The 18,109-nt window shown below is 43.6% G+C and overlaps 1 pseudogene; it reads right to left on the bottom strand.

The window, feature by feature from the left end:
* Positions 1-14,879: 14,879 nt before the first annotated feature.
* The window catches only part of LOC125615016, a 35,391-nt pseudogene continuing 32,161 nt past the window's right edge, over positions 14,880-18,109 (bottom strand).

Raw genomic sequence — 18,109 nt, 5'->3', positions numbered from 1 at the left:
TGTGTGTGTATATATATATATATATATATATATATATATATATATATGTATATATATTCCACATTTTCTTTACCCATTTATCTGTTGATGGTCACCTAGGCTGGTTCCATGGTTTGGTTATAGTGAATTTTCCCTTTGAAGGGTATTAAGGAGGTTTTGTTGAATGTACTGTAATATAGCCCTGCAGACTCCTCCCCAGGAAACTTCAGTAAAGATCTAGTTATTTTAAAAGTGTTTTAAAATTTTTGAATTTTACCCCCTATATTATACCAACCACTTTCATTGTGAAAATTCAAAAATAAGGATAAAAATTTTCCTTCACCCACCCAAATCAACCTCCACTGCCACCCCAGTTGTCCCTTCAATCTCTCTCCCTGTCTCTTGTTGAAACATAAATAGTATCTTCCACTATATACTATTCTGCAATTTCCTTTTTTTTTTTGCATTAAAAAAGACATGTAGGAGATCTTTTCGCTACAAATAGAATGTATTCATTTTTAATCTCAGGTCCAGAATACTAGGTCCTATATATCTTCTGTGGCTTATTTAATCATTTCCTTATCAATAAGTGTTTTAATAAATATTTAAATATGTTTTCCCACTTTTTCAGTATTATAAGGATGTAATGGATATTCTTGCAAAAAAATAAAAATCAACATTTAGTGAGGAACAAGCCCAGTCCTAAGTGTTTCATACATCTATTTCAGTCCATAGAAGTTTCCACAAAGAAACCATTTCTTCCCCATAGTATAAGAGTAAAAACAGATTGAGAGAAATCAAGTAACTGTCCCAAAGTTGTAAGCCTAAGTCCTTCATCTCTTCAATGATTTCTAGTCTTTTCAATCCTTTTCATTGTATTGAGAAACTTTTAATAATATATAAATTCTTGGAGTATAATTGTGGCCACCTTTTTTCTTTTATATTATTCATTTTAATTGTTCCTGTTTATTTTTTCCTTTTTAAATTTTTTGATCAGCATGCATTAGCTTTACATATTAATGGGGTTTTGTGTGACGTTTCAATACACGCATACAGTATGCACTGAACAAGTCCACCCCTTCCCACTCTTAATTATTGAATTCCCTCATTTGTTCTTCACTTGGCTCCTTTTCTATTCTTAGTGTTCTTTATTTATGCCTTTTCTCTGCTTTGTCTTGTTTTGCATGTTGAAGTTTTCCCTGTGAGGTTAATCTTTTCAAAGAATATTTAGCTTAACTGATGCTAATTCTATTGGTTTTTTTTTTTTTTTCAGCACCATTTGATTTTTTGGCTTGCACAGTTAGTAATCCCTTCCTCTTATTTTCATCACGTTGTGGTACTTTTTCCTATATTCTTGAGGCTTATGTATCATTTTGACTTTAGGAGAGGGGTGTCTCTGCTGATGCCATTTTTGGATGTGACATCTCTTAGTATGGACAATCCAGGGCTGTTCTTTGGGGGATAGAGCTGAAGGCCTTCTGGGTCTCACTGGTCCTGCTGATCCTCCTAGAGTAGTAGTTATATTTTCTGTATAACTATGTGGCTTGGACTGCCTCTAAGGTGTGGATGGCATAAATTCTAAACCAACATGAGGGCGTTCGTCCTGGTTCTTAGGAGGAAGTATTTTCTTCCCCTTCATTCCTTAGTCGAAGAGGTCAGCTTCCTTCTCATCTCTTGCTGCTAGGTAGGAAGTTTTAGGAGAACATTCTCATTGAATTTGCAGTCTTGGAAATCCAGAATCCATGTGTGCTTCCAATTCTAGTCTCCAGTCCTATGTATCTCATAAGTTCATGTCCTCTGCCCTGTAACACTCAGGCTGCCAGGGCCTTGCAAATGGCATCCATGCCCAAGGCTGCATGCAGTGTTGGCTTCTGAGCCCACCATCCCTCAACCATGTTCCTCCTTCCTGGATCCTGGAGGTGTCCTGTCCTTTTGGCCAGCTCAGACATGTAGCTTCATGTGTTTAGTTCCTAGAAGCAGAGGATTTTCAGGGTTGCTACTTCAGATTTGCTAGACTCTTGCTTCCAAAGCAGAGTCTCCATGACTGCCTTGGTGGACTAGAGGCTGCTTTGTGTGTGTGGAGCATCTTCATCATTGACTAAGTCAAGTCTCTATAAAAACTGTGTCAGCTAGCTGGGGGCTTGTAATCCCAGCAACTTGGGGAGGCTGAAGCAGGAGGATACAAGTTGTAGGTCAGCTTCAGCAACTTAGTGAGAGTCTGTCTCAAAATATAATTAAAAGGGCTGAGGGTGCAGCTCAGTGGTAGAGTCCCCTGGGCTCAATCCCCATTACCAGAAAAATAAAAAAATAAAAATTTAAAAGATAAATCATGCATCAATGAGACACACAACTGTGGAAGAACAATCACATGGTAAGAACTGCTGGCATTACCATTTTATTAATAAGAAGTGGAGGCCCAGAGAAACAGGGACTCTTGCCTCAGGATACAGGGCTAAGAAGTGGTGCCACAGGGCTCTGAGCCCCACCTCCCTCCTCTCTGACTTCATTCCCAATATCCATGGGGGGATGGTCACTGCTAGGCTGTCAGGATATGTGTCAGTGTGCTGAGCACCAGCCCTGCAGAGCCGTCCACAGGTGAACAGCCAGAAGGATGGACATTGGAACTCAGTGGGTTTCATTTGGCCAGTGGCTTGCATCCCCCTCATGCCCAGGAGCCTGAGCTGGCCAAGGTGGAGTCACTTGGGTGGGCTTCAGGGGTAGGCACCATACATTCACAGGAGAAAACCTGCAGCAGGCTTAGGCAAAGCTGCACAGGTCTCAGCAAGAAACACTAATGAACAGAGCCTGAGATGAAGCCCAAGTTAGAATGGCAGTGACACTTGGTTCTGTGGGCTGACAGCAGACCTCTGAAGGCTCAGAAAATGAGAAGCCGTTAACAGGACTAACACTTGTCCAAAGGCAGACAGCAACATGGGCCACAACCTGGGGAAGGACCACACGTACCCCACACACCGTGACATAAAGATGCAGTGTCTTCCTGGCAGAATAAGAGCCACTGTGGCACATATCTTTATGACACCCCCTCTGAGAAGCCCTTCCTAAAGCTGCAACAATTTCTACACCTGATGCAGCCGCCAAGTGAGGCAGGCAGGGAGGGTCTCTGAGCTGGGTGCCGCATCTACAGCCCTGGGTGCTGCATCCAGAGCCCTGCTGCCTCCTCCCCATAAGCCTTCCTTTTATGACTAAAATTAAGTTTTTATCCACTTCCCATATGAGACCATATATGGAGCTGACTTCTGCAGACACTCCTCTCAGGAAACAGGGAACTCTTTCAAGGCTCCGGGCATCTCCCCTTGCCTTGCCTCTGCATGACACTGCTCCCCTCTCTCTGCCAGGAGCCTCAGCCTCCCTCACCCAGCCCCAGCTCTTGACCACAGCCCCTCCTTGGCCTGGCCTGTGCTGTCCTCCAGCACTCAGGCTGGGGAGCCTGTGGAGTCACCGCTCTGAGGACTAGAAGGCACTGGCCGGGCACTGTGCAGATCCTGGACCTGGGATGCAGGTGTTGGGGGGGTTACTTGCAAAAGCTGCCCTTTCTCATCTACCAAGTGCCTCTTCACAGTTTCTAAAGAAACCCAGGTGTTGTAGAAAGCTGTTGTAGATGGCTATGATAGGTAGATCATCAGCTGGCACTTTCATTGGACCAACTCCATAAATAGCTGCAAAAACTAACTTCCTCCTACTTCAACTGTCAGAATCTGTGGCACATAATACCAGTTCTTCTGATGTATCAGCTGACAGCACAGTCACCTGTCTCCAGCAGGCTGCTTCCCAGAGCTTACTTCTTTGCCCACAAGCAAAGGGTGTTCTGTAAAGTGCAATGTTAAGGTCTGTAAACAAGTCAGGATGGTGCCTGGCAAATGTTAGAGTCTGTAAACAAGGCTGGATGGCGCCTGGCATTTTGCCAGAGGGAGTGGTTTGTGAAGTAACGCCAGCGAGCCATTAAGTGTGGAGATTCCTAATTGGTTGACTGCTGTATCGAGTTTATGTTAATTAAGATAAGCTGTGTGGAATGTATATATACCGCTCCGGTCCTACAATAAACGGCTCTTACTCCTGCTGTATCAATGTACACAAGTTGCTAGTCACCCCCCAGTTATTTTGCTGCAGCCAGACTGCAGCAGTGCAGGGCTCTTGATAACTGCCCTGATGCACCTACTTTAGCGATTCTGCTTCTGGAAAAAATGTACATATTTGCAGGGAAAAAGTTTGCCTTGAACCTCAAAGAAAATTTTGGACTCAGACTTTTGGGCAATGCTGGGACTGTTTATACTATGGGGACTCTGGGAAATTGACTGAATGTGTTTTGCATCGTGAAGTTGCAATGAATTTTGGGGGGCCATGGTAGAATGTTATAGTTTAGATATGAGATGTCACCCAAAGGCTTAAGTATAAGATAATACAAGAATTTTCACAGATGAAATGATCAGATGATGAGAGTTGTGACCTAATCAGTGGATTAATCTACTCATATGGATTAACTAGGCAGTAACTGTGGGCAGGTAGGATTCCCTGGATGAGGTAGGCCACTGGGGGCATGCCTTTGGGGTTTATATTTTTGTCTCCGGTGAAAGGAACTCTCCGCTTCTGACTGCCATGTCAGAGCTGCTTTCCTCTGTCACACCTTCTGCCATGAGATTCTGCCTCACTGTGGGCCCAGAACAATGTAGTCAGCTGGTCAGAGAATTAACCTGTACAACCATGAACCAAAATAAAATTTTCTTCCTATGTGTTCTTGACAGATCGTTTAGTGACACAAAAGCTAACCAAAACATAAGGTATTATCATTATTTTGTAAATGAAATAATGGTAGTGTTTGTGCACTTTTTTGGGGGGGAGGGGTACCAGGGATTGAACTCAGAGGCACTCCACTACTGAGCCATAACCCTAGTGTAGGGGTTCTGTGTTTGGGATTGGGGTCTCTGATAAACTTCGTGATTGTGGCATGCTTGGTAACTAGGAAGTTTCTGTGCAAAGCCACAGAATGCCTGGCTCCTTGGAAGTTTCTGTGCAAAGACTCAGAATGCTTGGCTGCTGGGAAACTGTGTAAAGACACGGGATGCCTGGCTGCTGTAGCAATGTCCTTCATGAGGTAGCTCTTATCAGCTTTGACCTTCATCTCAGGCACACAGCTCCTGGGAATATAGGGACTCTCTTGTTAGAAAACCACAATGTTTCACTGAACCTAAATCTGTCCATGAAATAGTACCTTTATACAATGGATTTTCTTAAAAGCTGCCCAAAGCTCCTTATGTTGCATATTGTAACTCTGAATCTAACTGCAGAATAAGCAACCTTACTGACGCTCTAAACAATAATGTAGTTATGGTACTAATGACCTAATGTAAACTATTGGTATAAATAAACGTGGCCACTTGGATAATCAGCCACTTTCCTGCCTCTGCACCTTGTCTCTGTGTCTCCCTTATTATTTTTCCTTACATCCCAGCCCTATTTTGTATTTTATTTAAAGACAGCATCTCACTGAGTTGCTTAGTGCCTCACTTTGTTGTTGTTGTTGTTATTATTGAGGCTGGCTTTGAACTTGAGATCCTCCTGTCTCAGCCTCCTGAGCTGGGAGGGTTTATAGGTGTGCACCACAGTGCCTGGCATGTTTGTGCATTTTAAAAAGTTACTATATTTTAGGATACAAATGGATAATGAACAAAAGTCTAATTGAAACAAGATTGGCCATGTAGTGATAATTGTTTAATCTGAGAAATGATTATATAGGAGTTCAGCATATTACTAACCCTACTTTTGCATATATTTAGAATTTTGTCATGATAATTTAAAATTTGATTACAATTTTTTGCTTCTATTTGTGGATTTTTTTTAAAGATCAGGCTTTTCTAACCCGGAATAATTTGCAACTTATTCCTTTTCAATTTTCTTTTTAAAATAGGTAATACCAATAGGAAATTCAAGTCTGTAGGTACCTCAATGCTTTTTTTTTTTTTTTTTGCAGGAGGTATTGAACCCAGGGGCTCACACATGCTAGGCAAGTACTCCTTTTTTTATTTTGAAACAGGGTCTCACTAAGTTGTCTAGGCTGGAGTCAAGTTTGTGATCCTCCTACCTCAACCTTCTGAGTAGCTGGGATCACAGGTGTGTGCTACCATGCCTGACCCACCATGCTTTTCCACACCCTGAATGCATGAACTATCTGCTTAATACGTTTATGCATAAGCAGCAACATTTTATCACCTGTAAATGTCATGATGACCTTATAGACACACACCTGGGGGAACTACCTGTGCAAAGACAGAGGCCATGGGGAGGTCAGAATGAATGAGCATAAGACATCTTTATATGCCCCCAGCAGAGTGGGAGGATGGCTCAGACTAATTTATAGTCAAGTAGGGGTTTTGTCATATAAATGGATTGGATGATCTGTAAATACTCAACACCCTAGTAGCTGATAGTGAGAAGGCAGTACAGCTTAAGTGAGCAAAACCCCACCATAGATTCGAATCTCAGTTCAACCAGAGACTAGATGTGATCTTGATACATGTAAGAGTTTACACATACAATCCCACATATATAGGACACTGTTGAGTTTCAAATAGCACATGTGGAGTGAGAGGAAAGTGTAGGTCTTGCTGTTCAATCCTTGCATGTCTTCAAGGGAACCTAGTTTGGCCAACCCCTAGTAATGTAGCCTTTGAGTGTTCTTATGTTAGTGTTTGATCATGATGTTTTGTATACCTGAAGCAGTGGGCCATGTCATTTCAGTCTGTCAGGATTGCTTTGCACATATATTATCATATTTGATGTATGTCTGGTTTCATCATTGGGATCCTAAGTTTCAGTGGCTGTGACTGTCATGTAGCGTGATGTCTCTTGTGACTGGCTCTCAATAAAAGCCTCAGGCCCAAAAGCTTGAACAGTTTTCTCTGTGCAGAGACATTCTGCACATGTCCACATACTTTACTGCTAAAGAGAAAGCATGTCCTGTATGGCCCCAGATAGGGAAATGGTCAAAAGCCTGTGCCCGACGTCTCTGGATTCCTCCTGATACATATCTTTTCCTGATGCTCTTGGTTTATATACTTCTGTTCTAATAAATATTATCCATAAGTATAAAAAAACCACATATCCTTGAGAAGATGATGTAGGAAGCACCTGCTGAGAAGTGGGAGAACAATGGCTTGGACCTTGTCACAGTGATGTGACTAGAGCTCACCTAGTCACTCTGGAAGTTTCCAGGGCAGAGTCAGAAATTGCCAAAAGCAAAAACAACAATAACTAGAACTAGATTTGACAGTAAGGCAAACAGCAGGTGAGTCAATTATGTCGTCTACAGCAGCAATAATGCAACATGAGTGGTGGGGGCAGAAGTTTTATAACCGAATTAGATCTAAAAGATGGTCAAATACAGTTCATTAAGAGAAAAGAAAATTTAATAGGAAGATAGAAGAGAGTTCACAATGTTCAAAATGTGAACAGAGAGAATGAAAAAGAAATATATCAGGTTATGATTATAAGAAAGAAGGAGGAAAAACAAAGTAAAGGATAAAGAATAAAGAATTTTCTATTAATGGGAGACAAAAGGAGAGAAAGAAACAAAAGCAAAATAAAACAAAACCGTTAATCCTCAAAAGACACGGCAAGAAAAAATAACATTAAGAAATGCTGAAAGTGAGAAAAAAGAAAGAAATATGTATATGTATATATGTCCATAAACCAACCGGCACAGCAAGAATGCGCACGTGCGCACACACACACGCACACACACGAATATTCTTAATGAAAAATGAAGGAATGGTCTCCACTGAAGTGGTCAAAATTATCAACAAGAATGAATGGTCACCACATCCTCACCAGCAATTATTGTTGCTTGTATTCTTGATGATTGCCATTCTGACTGGGGTGAGATGAAAGCTTAGAGTGAAAAAAAGAGAAATCTTAGAGTAGTTTTGATTTGCATTTCTCTAGTTGCTAGAAATTATGAACATTTTTTTCACATATTTATTGATTGATTGTATTTCTTCCTCTGTTCAGTTCCTTAGCCTGTTTAATTTTGGGGTTGTTTTCTTGGTGTCAAGTTTTTTGAATTCTTTATGGCAACAATATATGTTGGTGAGGATGTGGGGAAAAACGTACACTCATACATTGCTGATGAGACTGCAAATTGGTGCAAATACAGTGGTTGGAGATTCCTCAGAAAACTCAGAATGGAACCATCATTTGACCCAGCTATCCTACTCCTCAGTCTATATCCAAAGGACTTATAATCAGCATACTACAGTGACACAGCCACGTCAACGTTTATAGCAGCTCAATTCACAAAAGCTAAATTATGGAACCAACCTAGTGTCCTTCAATAGCTGAATGGATAAAGAAAATGTGGTATATATAGTGAATGAAATATTACTCAGCTTTAAAGAGAAATGAAATTATGGCATTTACCAGTAAATGGATAAAGTTGGAGAATATCATGATAAGTGAAATAAGCCAATCCCAAAAAACCAAGAGCCCAATGTTTTTTCTGATATGCGGATGATAATTCACAATAAGGGGTGGGGCACTAGGGAAGAATAGAATTACCTTAGATTAGGTAGAGGGGAGTGAAGGGAGGAGGGGGGAGGGGATATGGGATAGGAAGGATAGTCGAATGAAACAGACATTATTACCTTATGTATGTATCTGCGTGATTTATGTAACTCTACAACATGTAAAATCAGAAAAATGAGAAATTATACCCCATCTATAATGATATATCATAGTGCATAAATGCATTCTATTCTCATGGATAACTCATTAAAACAAATTAAAAAATTTAACAACAACAACAACAAAAAAGAATGGACGGTCACACCCCTAGGGCCTGGCAGCTGCCAATCTCTGCTGGGAGTCTGGGTCTGGGTCTCAGGAGCCTCCCAAGAATTCTGTTTACAGGGCCATTGTTGGAGGGGTGTGGCCCTCCACATACTCTGCTGCCCTCAGACACAGCCTTCCTGGGATGAGTCCCTGAGTGTATTCACACACACCTGTTCAGATCCCAACCCACTTCCATTGGTCACATGATCTGCCAGACTCAAAAGGAAAGTGAGTTGGGCTCCCCTCTGTATCCCTTACTTGAATTGCCCTGGGTACAATCTCCTCCTCTGTACAATCTCCTCTGTGACCATCACATTCTGCTGGGTACACCCTTGGCCATACGTTAGGCACTTTCCAGGACAGTGTTTGCTATGGTCTCCCAGTTCCACAGCACCAAGCATCATTGTGGCCTCCTTGAAATGGTTCTCACCTCAGTTGTCCACAGCCAGTTGAGAAACTGCACCTTTCAAACACCAGATGGCTGTCTGTGCAGGCTCTGGATCAGCTAAGTTTGGGCTGCCTTTCTGATCTATTTGGCACCTTTCTGTGCCAAATTTGCCCACTGCATTTCTATCTGTGTTCTCCCTCCCCTCTGTGGTGAACCAGCAGGGCTGCTGCAGCTAGCCTGGTTCCAACATACTCTTTCTTCTTTGTTCAGTGCACCCTAACTTCTGAATCTCTAAGACACTCTGACTGTTCAATGTTGAATTTTATTGAAATCCATATTTCCCACAGCTTGAATTCTGAGCCACAGAGCAACTGGAAATGTGGCTTCCACTACTCTGCCATCTTGAATATCTCCACACTGGGCATTTGCATGGAGAATGTCTTCCCTAGGGGAGTAATTGCTCTCTATTCAGTTCCTTCATTAAGAAGTAGACAGCTCATACTGTGAGCACTTTGCAGATACTGATTGATCATCCCAGGTCCTTGAGAGGCAGGCAGGTCATTTATCTCCTTCGCTCAGAAAGGAGATTAGAGAACTTGCCCAGGCTGCAGTAGGAAGAACCAGTTCAGCTAGAGAGCCCCACACTGTAGAGAAAATTCTCCATCTCTGTTGCAGACCAGGTCTGGATGGTGCTTCTACAAAGGGAGGGTGTTGCGTTTCACGACTAAACACTCAGGGCCACTCCAGGTGAACTGGGCTGCACGAAATAATCACACAGAGACAGAGAGATGCTTTTTTCTTTGGGTCCTGTGATGGCTTCTCTGACCTCAGGGGTCCGTGGAGAGAGAGAAGAGCACGTGCTGAGCCCTTTTATTGGGAGGAAGCCATTCACATGAGGCAAGGGGTAGGAATACAAGGAAAGAGGTGAGTGTAGCTCAACCTCTCTGGGTGCTGCCTTCTCCTAGGGCCACTCCTGGGACCACACCTGAGTGAAGTAAAAGCCTGAGTCACGAGTCATGGCACTACCATGCTAGACTATAGTGATCTTTCAGATTCCCGTGGTGCATCAGGACTTAAAGGTGCATGCATTTGGAGTGGCTCTCCACAGGAGGGGATAAGAGAAAGTCAATATAGAGGAATGATCCATTCCAAGGGTGCCTGAGAGAAGGGGTAGGGTATATGGGCTAGAGGCTGGGGAAGGGTCAGTCAGTAGGGGTTCTTGCAGAGCATCTGTGTGCTGGACACATGTGCTAGCAGATATGTCTGTGAGGTACCCAGAGCACCAGCATCCAGGTGTGGAAGACAATGATAAAACAAGATCTTATTCTGGAGAGCAGCTGGCTCATCAGAATGGTTGCCAAAGCATCTCTGAGAAGATGACCTTGAGCTGAGAGAGATGGAAAGTAGGACTCACCCTCTTTAACTTCCTGCAGGCATTCTGAGCCACTGCTTGTATCAGCAAGCCATGAAGTCTAGCTCTTCTGCTGAGACACCCTGGTTCCACAGGTGGAGGGCAATGGACTTGAGGGATAGCCCCAGACTCCAAGAGCCAGATTGTGGACAGCAGGGAAAAGGATCTTCCAGGATGCTGGAGCCTGCAGTAGAAAAACTCCTGTGCCAGCAGCCTCCACCTAAAGGCTCCAGCTAGCACCTGCCTTCCTGATGTTGGTCAGGACACAGGGTTCCAGTGCACAATGACTCAGGTGAAAGTCAGAGATTGTATTGAGTCCAGGCAGAGTGATTCTGGGATGGCTGAACTGATTTGCCATGGGGGATAAGGCCCTGTCCAAATACACAGAACTGAGCAACAGTGCTCCCCGCACCCACCACAGAGAGCTCAGGAGACCAGGGAGGGCATGGGAAACTAAAAAGAGAGTGTTTCGGGAAACTGGTCCTGATACCAGGTTCTTCTACAGAAAGCCCTCTGGAAAGGCTTTGTGAGTGGGCAAGTGTCTTCCACATATGTGTGGGATTCCCAGAAGCCTGTTGGACTTTGTTTCTATAAGCTCTATAAGGCAGATGCCCAGGGAGTGGCTGAAATTCTCTGGGAAGGTCTCTGTGCATGTGCCCCACAGTTGCCCTTGTCAGGGATGATGTCCTGGGCTCTCCTTCCATTGGTGAAAGACCTAGGCCCCCACACCCAGTTACTGACATTATCCTGGATGACCTGCCTCCACTGGAATTTAGCATCCCTGTGCCATGGCCACATTGAGGAGCCTGTGGTCCAAGCTTCATGCCCAAACTTCACTGTCCAACAGCAAGTTCATGCCCATTCTCCAGGCCTCATGCCCTGCACCAACAAAGACCCCAAGCACAGCCATGACCAGGCTCTAGGCTCCCTTGGCCCTCCTTGTACCCTGAGAATGCCAGCTCATTCTGCTTCCTTTTCTGACCTACCCACTGGATCTCATGACTGTAACTTCAGTGGCATCCTTCCCTGTCCCCATATCCTGAGGATGTATGGTTATTAGCTAACATAGTAGTTTGGTACCTGGTGGGACAGATGGGTCAGAGGTGAGCCCAGAGCCCAGCCCTTTCCTGTTCTCCAGTGAGTTGATCTCTCACAGGTCACTTAGCCTCACCTGCATCTGCAGTTGGTGTACAGAAGGGAGGTGATGAAGCCTATTTGGCCACACTAGGCTGAGATGAGGTCCCCTTTATAGTAATCACATGGGAAAGTACTTGGAGTGGAATGAGGGCACCTTGTGAGTTCCAAGTCTTGACATAGGACCCCTGCTCTGAAATATGTCAGTAAAGCATGGGGGAGAAGCCCAGCTGGTAGAGGTTGCCCATCAGAACCCAACTAGCCATAGCTGTGATTCTCAGTTGTCTCCAACCCTCCAACAAGGCCAGACGGGCAGCCCCCGAGCTTGGTGAAACCTTCTAGAAGGGCAGTTTGGCAGGAGTAACTAAAATTTTAAGTGGGTGACATTTATTTTTCAGAATTCTACTTTTAGGAATGTATTCAACAGGAATAGAAAGACCTGCATAGGAGATGAGCAAGCTGTGATCACAGAAGATCAGAAGCAACTTAAAAGTTGCCATCAAAGGGACTGGTTATGCAGGGCCTCCTGAAATGTAAAGGAATTGGCTGTATCTATAGGTGTCAACATGAAAATCTAAAAGTCACTTTAGCTTCTAAAACCAAGGCATATAACTGTCCCCTCAGCTCTGATGACTCAAGAAATCTGGGTGGAAGTAAGTGTGTGATGTACATGGAAAGAAGGGTTTGGCATCAGTCCCCAGTTTAACCTGGTCCTGCATGAAGAAGGATGCCAGCCACCCCCTTAAGCAGAGGGACTGGAGGAGAGAGTCTGAGCATGGGTTTTCACCTCTTAGACATGTTTCTCCCTCCCCTGGTCTTATAAAAACAATGTGATGCATTCCTGCATTTCTTTTGCAAGAGAGGCAGGATGGTGTGTAGAGTCCACCATGCTGTCCCAAGGTGGGTGCAGTCACTCCTGTGGTGACCTCTAGCATCAAGTGCCAGCAGTTCTGGATTATGGCAACTGGACCAGACCTTTTGTCCAGCTCAAGCTAGTATTAAAAGGCACTGAACCCAGGCATGGTGGCACATGCCTGTAATCTCAGTAACGTGGTGAGACCATGTTTCAAAATAAAGGCTGGGGTGGGGCTCAGTGGTAGAGCACCCCTGGATCCGATCCCCAGAACCACAATAACACAAAAGGCTTTGAAGCTGATGCTCCTCTTGCTGTGGTTGCTTTGGCCAATTACTCCTCCATGAGGGGTTGTGGGAGTGAGATGGGGACACAGGGTCTAGGGAAGTCCCCGGGCCTCAACTCACCATCTGCTGTGGAAACACAGGATGCGTCAAATGCTTTATTGTCACTGTCTGGCAAGGGGATGGTGACCATGTCTCTAGGCCTTATGGACCTGAGTGGGGCTGTCTGCAGGACAGCAGGAAACTGGATGCAGCAGGGAGCCTGGAACAGGAGTGGGTGACAGAGCCACCAGACCTGCTGCCATTGCCTGGCTTTGGTTCCAGCTGCATGTGTCCAGCACACATGGCCCTGGGACTTCCAGGCTGCACAGGGTAGGACCTTCCCAGAAGGCAGTGTGCAGTTGAGAAGGTCATGTTCCCCTGACTCCTGGAGCCAAGTTATCTTGTCTAAAGCAGGATCAGTGCCAGATACTCCTTGTCGGGCTCTGGTATTCACCCCTGAGACTAAGCTCCCTGAAGAAACGCTGCCACAGTGTCGCCTCAGTCCCCTAGAGAGGCCTAAGCTGATCCTAGATGAGGTTATGATGCCACTGCTTGTCCTCACAAGCTCTGGACCCTCCCTATGTGCCCACCTGCTTCCAATAAATGAGCCCACAACACTCTCCATGGCCTGCTGACCCCTGCACTGAGCTAGGTGCTGGGCATAGGCTTCAGGGACTCTTAAGACCCTGGGCCACTTCAGACCCAGAGTAGAGGGCATTGCCTGAGCTTTGTTCATGAGAGGCCATTGCTCCCAGAGAGCGCTTCCCATTTCCTACCCTGGGTGCTCCCCAGCCATCTCTCATCTAGTAGGCCTGCAGTCCTGCTGCTAATAGTGAGCACCATGATGGTGGCCTGTTGGGTCCACATTCCCCCCATGCAGCCAGTCCCTGGCACTCCACACACAAAAAAAGTGACAGCTGCCCATCCCACACGGCCCCTTGGTCTCTGGGATCCAGGCCACAGTGACCTGGAGTGTGGGAGGCCATTGCACTGTGTGACCAGAATTTTCCTTCCCTGTTGGTTGAGGCTTTGTCGGTTACTTTCCGTGATCTGGCCACATCATAGTGGCCCTAGACAGCTGCCCCGATCCCGGAAGTCGCAAAATGTCACAAAATGTGTCTTCATGCATAGATGTGCCTTCCTACAGCCCCAGGGGTCAAATTATCTTACCTGTCCTTGTAAACCTGCCCCCCTTGACCTTTTTTGAATGGCAATTTCTAAAGAATAAGAGTCTCCCCAATGAAAGTCCACTCCCGAGCATGCTAGCTCTCTCTCGCCAGCCTCTCGTGACATTACTCGCTCTCCCATTTGGGGAGCTTGAGGCCAAGGGCAGAGGAGCCATCCTGGGGCTTGAATTAAAGGTAAATTGTGGGGGCTGGGGTTGTGGCTCAGTGGTAAAGCACTCACCTCGCATGTGTGAGACCCGGATTCGATCCCCAGCACCACATAAAAATAAATAAACAAAATAAAGATATTGTGCCCATGTATAACTAAAAAAAAAAAAAGTATTATTTTTTAAAAAAGGTAAATTGTGTGTCTGTGTTTGGGCAGCACTGGAGCACTCCAGGGAGGACTCATTCAGGAGCAGCACTGAGACAAGGAGTGTTGGTTTATTTATTTTTTTCTTGTTTTAATCACTACTTTATTGCATGTTGATGGAATTAATTATAAATTTAAATTGTAGCTTGATAATCGATCACCAGGCAATATGTTTTAATAAAAGCAAAGTGCTTTTTCAAAAGTGATCAGATAACAACTCAAAATGCAGAGATATGATGAGAACTATCTGGCCAACAGATTTAGCTTTCTCACTAAAATAAACTTGAACTTTTCTGTGTTAGGAAAGGTAAACTGTAATTTCAGTAGACAGCAATATAGAAAGATTTTGTCATATCAACCAGTTTCCATTTACTCAGCAACAGTTTATAGCTGTCTTAGTTGGGACAGATACATTTATGTAACTGGCTGTGCTTGAGCCTTCTTTGCAAGCAGCTTGAGACCTGCAATGCACTTGGCAATCATCTCCTTTTTCTGTTGTGCAGAGATGCTCTGCACCACGTGCTTCTCCACCAGTTTCTCATGTGCTCTTGTCCCTTTTGATGCATCATATTCTGCACAGAGGTACAGATAATCCGGATGACTCTTTGCTTCCTTGTATGGTAAGCAACTTCCAAGGCCATAGCAATGTTATTTATCTGGACATCAAAAAAATTGTGGCATTTCTGAACCAGCACCTGCTGTGACTTCTCCAACTCAATCATATCCTGGATTAAAGTTTGATGGAAGCCTGCTTCACCTCTTCTAGTTGAACAATTTTTTGCTCATTGAGATTATCAATAAATTCTCTAATAGAGGAACCATATTTTTTACATACAAAAGTAATCCTACTATTGATATGGTAGAGAAGGTCTCTGGGGGTAACTACATATATTTCTTTGGATAGAAACAAGATGAACCCAGTTCCAACCATATAGAGTCCTGTTACATCAGTTTTAGGAAAAGAAATTGGAAGAATTCCTCAGGGATCAGCCCAAGAACAAACCTTTCCTCCATATTCAGGAAGAGGTGGTAGAGGGGCAAGATGTGGCTGCCCTGTGTGAAAGATCCCTGTGGCTACATTACCCTTGGTCCTAGGAAGGCTGCATTCCTGAGCTAGGGGCTCACTCTGATGGCAGAGAAAGTACCACTTGTGAGAGTATGGTCAGCAAATGTCCATGCAGCAGGCTTGGGGTCCCTGTGACCCTGAACAGAGATTCTGTCAGGGGTAGGAGGAAGATGGCTGCTCCAGTTTATTTGTTTTTAATAGGACTTTGTACTGTGGTAAATACACGTCCCATCTAATTGACCATCTTGACCTCTCTTGAGTGTATGATTAGTGGCATAAAACAGCCCAACCTCAGGACCTCCTCATCTTCCTAGACTGAAGCTCCATTCCACTAACACTAACCCCTCCCTGACCCTGGCCCTAGTACTCACCACCCACTGCCTGTCCCCATGGCTCCTAGGGACCTCAGAGGCATGGAATCCCTGGCTGGTCTCACTTGGTGTAGTTTCTTCATGGTTCTTCCATGTTGTGGTATGGGTCAGAATTTCCTCCCTTTTCACATGTATTTTCATACATGTACACATTTATAACTGATCTGCTTGCCGACTGAAGCTTTATTGGTATACACTGTCCTTCTTTGTCCCAAGTAACCATTGTATCTCCTATTATGATAGCCACCCCTGTTCTCTGTGGGTCACAGCTTACTGGATTTTTTTTCTATTCCTTTGCTTTCAACCTGTTTGTGTCTCTAGATCTAAAGTGAGTCTTGGGTTGAAGATGTGGCTCAGTGGTAGAGCACTTGCCCAGCACCCACAGGCCCTGGGTTTGAGCCCAGCACAGAAAATAAAAATACATAAAAATAAAGGGAGCCTCTTGCAGAGATCATATAATTGTATCATGGGGGGATATATTTTCTCTATTCTGCCAATCTCCATGTTTGGGTTGGAGAGCTCAATTCATTTACATTTAAAGTAATACTGATAAAGAAGGATTTATTTATGTCATTTTGCTATTTGTTTTCTATAAGGCTTCTAACTTTTTTCCCTCATTTCTTGAACTCATGACTTCTTTGAATTTAGTTGATGTTTTTTTGCAGTGATATTCACTTCCTTTTGAATATAGTCCTTTTCCCCTCCTTTGTGATTACCCTGGGGATTGCATTTAATATCCTGAAGTTATAACACTTTAAATTGAATTTATACCAGCTCAACTTCAATAACATACAAAAACTCTGCTCCTTTAGAGCTCTGTCTTCATCTTCTTTCAGTTATTATTACAAAATTACATCTCTGTACATTGTGTGTCCAAAGACACCATTAATTTTTTAATTTGTTAATCTCTTAAATCATGTAGAAAACAAAATGTGGATTTACAAATCAAGGCTACAGGAATAGTAACTCTTGGACTTTTTTTCCCCTCAAGTGTGCTAGTTTTTATTTTTTTATTTTTTATTTTATTTTATTTTTTTTGAGAGAGAGAGAGAGAGAAAATTTTAATATTTATTTTTTAGTTTTTTTCAGCAGACACAACATCGTTGTTTGTATGTGGTGCTGAAGATCGAACCTGGGCCGCACGCATGCCAGGCGAGTGCTTACCGCTTGAGCCACATCCCCAGCCCTCAAGTGTGCTAGTTTTTAAAATCATGTGGAAAACAAGTTGAAGTGACACACTGTTACAATAATACCACATCGCAACTGCAACTGCCCGTGTATTTACCCTTCCTGAGGTCTTTATTTCTTCAAACAGCTTGGGTTGCTGTCTAGAGCCTTCCATTTGACCTGCAGTACTCCCCTGAAACATGCTCCCCTGAGCATGTCTTCTAGGCAGATCTAATAGTAACAAGATTCCTCAATTTTGTTTGTCTGGGAATGTCTTAAATTTGCCCATAATTTTGAAGGGCATTTTTTCAGAATATAGGATTCCTGATTGACAGTATTATTTTTTTCTTTGTCTATGTAGAGCTCACTACCTTCTGTCCTCCTGAGGTACTGATAAGAAATGTGCTGAGGACCTTATTGAAGCTCCCTTGTGTGTGATGGGTCACTTCTCTCATGCTGCTTTTGAGAGTCTCTCTCGTCTGTAGGTTTGTTTTACTGTGATATCTCAGCAAGGGTCTCTTTGAGTTCATCTTAGAGTTCACTGAGCTACTTGGATGTTTATATTCATGTCTTCTATCAGATTTGGGGAGTCTTCAGCCACTATTCTTCAAATAATCCCTCTGACCTTCTTTCTTTTTCCTGAATTCCTACAATACATGTACTGGTCTGCTTGATGGTGTCCCTTGGGGTCTCAAGGCTCTGTTCACTTTTCTCTAATATTTTTTCTTTCTATCCCTCAGATTCAATAATTCCAACGATCCTTTCTTGAGTTTTGCTGACTCTTTCCTGACTGCTGAAATCTGACTTTAATTCTCTCCAGTAAATTTTTAAATTCCAGTTATTTTACTTTTCAGCTTCAGAATTTCTCTGGTTTCATTTAGGTTTTATATCTCTTAATTGATATTTCCATTTTGTTCATACTTCATTTTCTTAACTTTGTCCACATCTTTTTTTTTTCTTCCCACATTTTTGAGACAATTGCTTTGAAGTCTGTGTCAAGCACTGTGCCATCTTGTCTTTCTCAGGAAAAGTTT

Source organism: Marmota marmota, unplaced genomic scaffold, assembly GCF_001458135.2.
Source record: "Marmota marmota marmota unplaced genomic scaffold, marMar, whole genome shotgun sequence".
Taxonomy (NCBI): Eukaryota; Metazoa; Chordata; class Mammalia; order Rodentia; family Sciuridae; genus Marmota; species Marmota marmota.
This window is presented reverse-complemented; position numbering and strand designations above follow the sequence as displayed.